Source organism: Akebia trifoliata, chromosome 4 (assembly GCF_017979445.1).
Source record: "Akebia trifoliata isolate Shusen 1 chromosome 4, ASM1797944v1, whole genome shotgun sequence".
Lineage (NCBI taxonomy): Eukaryota > Viridiplantae > Streptophyta > Magnoliopsida > Ranunculales > Lardizabalaceae > Akebia > Akebia trifoliata.
In genome coordinates, this window is record NC_141378.1 from 23,413,514 (window position 1) to 23,419,275 (window position 5,762).

The window sequence follows — 5,762 nt, forward strand, 5'->3', positions numbered from 1 at the left end:
TAAAACAGTTTAGGGACTAAAACCAATTTTGTTATGAAAGTGATTACTACTCTTATATTTTCAACCGAACTGAAGTCCATCTACCGAAGATAAGGGAGGGGGAGAATTACATCCTAAGTCCTTCTAAAATAAAAATTAAAGAAAGGAAGGGGATAGTAAAATAAGGATATAGAGAGCATAGCGAGAGAGAGGGGGGGTATTGATCCTTCGACCCACCTTGAAACTTCAAAGTTATTTTTCTTTCATTTCTTTTTCTTCTTTTATGTCTTCTTGAGTCCTTAGTATAATATGAAAGAGTGTACACATTTTTAAGAAAACTATAGTATGAGAAGAGATTAATAAAGAGTACTTTTTTTTGTTAGACTTGGTAAGGGTTTGATTTGGGAGATGAGGGGGTATTTATAGGTATTGGGAGGATACTTAAGGGATATAATGGGGTGAAGTGTTGGGAGAGTAGAGAATGGTATAAGTTATGAAGGTGAGGGGTATAAAATTTAGAGTTGCGGGAAAGGTAATTATGTAATAAGGGTAAATGGAAAGTTTTTGAATCCAAATGGCTTGGATCTTACTGAAAGTGCCCTCGATCCATAGGATGCGTGGATCCGCTTTTGACCTTTGAGGTTTGGGAGTCGCAACCTAGTTATTACGGTCTAGGAACCGAACATTGACTGTAAAAGGCAAATAACATTAATCTACGAAAGAAAATACGGGTATGGGGATCACGTTACGGGATTGGAAGGTGTTAGACACCAACCCCGCCTAGCAAACGTCAGTCTCTACTTTTTCCAAATAAAACTACATTGCTAAAAAGATCTAAATAATAATAAAAAAATTATTTATCTTTACGAACGCAACAGTTTTGGTTCCCTCAGATTTAGCGGAGAGATCCCTTGATTAATATTCCTTGCTTTGTTCTGTCATCGGATTCACTTCAGATCTCCAAGACAAGGTATTTTCTTCTTAGATCTGAATTTTTTAACTTTTTTTATGGATTTCTAGGTGTTTTTGAAGAGTTTCTAAGTGTTTTTTGAGTTAAACTTGGGGTATGGATGTTAGGTAAGGAGTTAGGACTTCAAAATTAAGGTTTATGGGAGGCTAGGAAAACTTTTTGATGTACTTTTTCTAGTGTTTATTTTATGATACAAAAATAGGTTGTAGAGGTCCCTATTTATAGATTTTTTTAAGGGCTTTTTTGATAGAGTTAGAGTTTAATTATATTTCTTTTAAGTAGTTTTAAAGTTTAATTAGAATTCTATTAAATAGTTTTAGAGTTTAATTAGAATTTTATTAGGTAGTTTCAGAGTTTAATTAGAATTCTATTAGATTAAGGGTTTGACTTTGGTCTTATTAGATTGACTAGAATTTAGGGTTTTGACTTAAGTCTTACTTGATTGACTTGATTTTAGGATTTTGACTTAAGTCACATTTAATTGACTTGATTTTAGGGTTTTGACTTAAGTCTCACTTGATTGACTTTACTTTAGGATTTTGACTTAAGTCTTACTTGATTGACTTGATTTTAGGATTTTGACTTAAGTCTCATTTAATTGACTTGATTTTAGGTTTTTGACTTAAGTCTCACTTGATTGACTTTACTTTAGGATTTTGACTTAAGTCTTACTTGATTTTAGGATTTTGACTTAAGTCTCATTTAATTGACTATATTTTAGTTAGGATTTCACTTTACATTAATTAATGTTTTAATTATTAATTTCAAAATTTTTAATTATTAAAATTATAAAATTATCATTTTGCCATCAGAGAGGATTTTTTACGTTTTAAGTCGTTTTTCAATGTTCCAAGATGTTTTTAAATCGATTTTTCGTAAGGAATTCGATGGGATTTTCGGTTTGTGACATTTATGAAATTTTTTCTACGAAATGGTGGTAAACTTTATGAGGGGTATTTTTATAATTTTGTAAAATTTTGTGAAAATTGACAAAATGGTTTATTTATTTTCGATTTGTTATTTTATGTGTTTGAAAAAGTTTTTCTAAGCGTAATGTAGGCTCTAAGGATGTTTTGAGGTTAGGGGTATTTTGGTAATTTGATCATTTTTTAATGATTTTTATCGTAAATCTTATTTTTGTTTGCAAGATGATGATTTCTATGTTTTTGAGGTTATATTTTCCTAGTGTAGCGTACTTTTTACAGTTTTGTTAATTTGAGATACTTCATCCGAATTTCTGAAACATATCTATTAACAAATAAAGTATTAAAATAACCATCCATCATTGGGGACCGTCGCGATCAAGTTGACAAGTTGATTAATCAGGTAAGTACAAAAATGGGGTATCTACATTTACACAACCCATTTGGGTGGAGTGTTTGATGAGGTGAGATGAGTGATGTGTGATGGAGTATTAGGTTTAAAAAAATTGGGGTGTAAGGGAGTGATGTGTTTATGGAGTATTAGGTTGGTTGAAGAGGTGAAATATTTAAATTAGGAGAATATGTTATGTAAGGAGTTAGGTGTTTGAGTTTTTGAAAAGATTAAGAAGATGATGACATATGTTAAAAGGATGGGGAGATAAGGTGATTTAGATGGATTAATTAGAAAGAATGACTATTGGATTGGAGATGGGGTGTGGTTTTGTTTGTAAAAATGGATTTGAAAGTGATGATGAGGGGAAGTGTGGGTTGATATGTGAGTTGGTGAGGTGTTTAGAGAAAGGTGGTGGATTGGGGTGTAGGGGGTATGACTTGTGATATGGGTGGTTGGTTGGTGGTTGGTTGTGTTAGAGAAAAATGAGGTGGGTAGGTTAGGGAAAGATATAGGTTGAGATGAGTTTTAGAGAGATGTTATGTGGGTAGATAGATTATTAAAGAAAGGTAATGGGAGTAGGTAGTTGGATGGGGAAGGCGAGTAGCGTGATGACATGTGTCATTTTTTTATGATCAAAATGGTGATTGGTTAATGTGGATAATGGTTGGTGGGTTAGGGTTATGAATATGGAGGTGGATTGGATATGGATAATGGTTTGTGGGACTTTTAGTGTATTGAGCTTGGGTTATAAAAGGTTGTACGTTATTGGGGATTGGTTAGGGCCATTTGAAAACGAATTTTTGAGGGTGGGTAGGTTGAAGGGTTTTAGTTGATGGGATTAAATTTAGTTTAGGGGTAAGGTGAAAAATGCATTTTTGGAGAGTTGAGGACTTATGGGCATAGGGTACTTCGATTTCGAGAATGGAGCGGTGAAAGGTAGGGAAGGTGGTGGGTATTCCGAGTCTTTTTTTCAATTTATTCATCTTTTTAGGGATTTTGGAAATCATCATATTGGTCAAAATGCCATATGTTGACAAATTTGGCTTTTTAGGCCCATTGGTGAAATTTATTGAAGATCAAGTATTTTTTGTTTCAAAAGCAGTACAACAATTTGTAGACACCCCATTTTTGCATTCGCCTGATTAATCAACTCGTCGACCCGATCGCAAAGGTTCCCAATGATGGATGTCTATTCCAATGCTTTATTTTGTTACCATATATGTTTCAGAAATCCGGATGAGGTATCTCGAACTGACAAAACTTAGAAACCACGCTACGCTAGGAAAATACGACCCCAGAAACATAGAAATCATCATCTTGCAAACCAAAAAGAAGCTTCACGATAAAAATCACTAAAATTATCAAATTACCCCTAACATCAAAACAATCCTAGAGCATTATGCTTAGGAAAACCCACTCAAACACATTAAACAACAAATCGAAACCAAGTAAACCACTTCGCCAATTTTCACAAAATTTGACAAAATTACGAAAATACCCCTCATAAAGTTCACAATCATTTCATACAAAAAACTTCATAAATGACAAAAACAAAAACCAATATTCCCATTAATTCCTTACGAAAAACTGATTCCAAAACATCCTTGAAACATTGAAAAACGACTTAAACGTTAAAACGTAAAAAATCCTCTCCGAGGGCAAAATGGTAATTTCACAATTTTCATAATTAAAAATTCGAATTAATAAATAATATTAAAAATAAAGTAAATTAAAAATAATTAAAGTAAAACATTAATGAAATTAATTTAAAATTTTGAACCTAAAAATTGATCAATCGGACTTTCTGGGTAAAATTGTTGAGGGTTCGTGGGATATTTCTTTAAGGACCCCTCCATTTGGGGGTCCAAAGAATTAAAGATATAATAGAAGGGGTTCTCCAAAAATTAAAAGTAAATCAAGCAAGACTGAAGTCAAGGTATTAAAGTCAATCAAGTGAAACTGAAGTCAAAATTAAAGTCAATAATCAAGCAAGACTGAAGTCAAGGTACTAATCGAGTCAATCTCATAAGACTAAGGTCAAAACCCTAAATCAGACCCTAATCTAAACTAATCAAGTCAATCTCATAAGACTAAGGTCAAAACCCTAAATCCAAACCCTAATATAAAACTAATCAAGTCAATCTCATAAGACTAAAGTCAAAACCCTAAAACCCTAAAGACTAAGTCAAAACCCTAATTGAAACCCAAAAGAAACCCTAATCAAACCCTAAATGCTTCTAAAAACTTTATAAATAGGAGCCTCCACACCCTATTTTCGTATCAAAGAAAAAACCCTAGGAAAAGTAGGTAAAGAAGCCTCCATAGCCTCCCCAAAACCCTAATTTTGGAGTCCCAACTCCTTCCCAACACCCCCCTACTCCGATTTTAGCCTAAAAAACACCCAAAACCTCTCAAAAACATCCCAAAAATGCACAACAAATTTGAAGCACTCAGATCCAAGAAGGAGATACCTTACCTCGGAGATCAGGAATCAGATCCGGAGATAGAACTAAGTAAAGAATACGGTACAATGAGCCATTCTAACCAGATCTGAGGGAATAACACTTTTGCAGATCAAAGGTAATTTTTATTTTTTTTTAATCTAGGTTTATCATTAGCAATGTAGATCTATTTGGGATAAGTAGAGACCGGCATTGGCCGGGCGGGGTTGGTGCCTAACACCTTCCAACCCCGTAACATGATCCCCGGGTTCAGATTTCTATAGTAGATTAGTTCTTTTATCCATTGTAGGGTCAGTTTGGTTCCTAGATCACAATAACTAGGTGGCGACTCCCAAACCTCAAGGGTCAAAAGCGATCCGCGCACCCCGCGGATCGATAGCGCTTTCAGTGGCGACTCCACTGGGGACATTGAGGATCAAACTTGAAAAACCCCCAAGTATGGGAGTATCGCTAAAAAATAATCTAGATTTTTTTATTCATTATTTGCATTTTTTATTTTTTTGTTATTTTGTTATTTTTTTTTATTCTTTTCGATTACTAAGCATGCGTTTGGACTTTGAATATTTGATAGCTTGACGTATATTTTAATCAAGCATTATTCTTGTGGGTCAATTGAGGGTCATTTAGGGTGACCCTACATAATGCAAAATCTCCAAAGATTGGTGTTATTACGAATGAGTTAATGGTTGTGGGAGCAGGGAGATCGTCGTTTTTTTTTTTTTTTTTTTTTTTTTTTTTAAATTTTGGCATACGTTGATCCATCCTTGGATGTTTTTTGAGGGAGAAAAACTTTTAATTTATTTTTATTTTTTATTGTAGGGATGTGATCGATCTTTTGGTTGGCCAATTTCTTAATTTGATATGAACGATCTATTTTGATTAGATAACGTTGCTGTCCGTTGATCCGTTGACAGCAAGCAAAATGGTCAAAAATAAAAAGAAAATAATAAGAAAAAAAAGGGGTTTAGAGGTTCTGTTCACAGAAACCCACAATCTGTTTTTTTTTAGGTGGTGTGCCCCTAGTCAAAATTTAT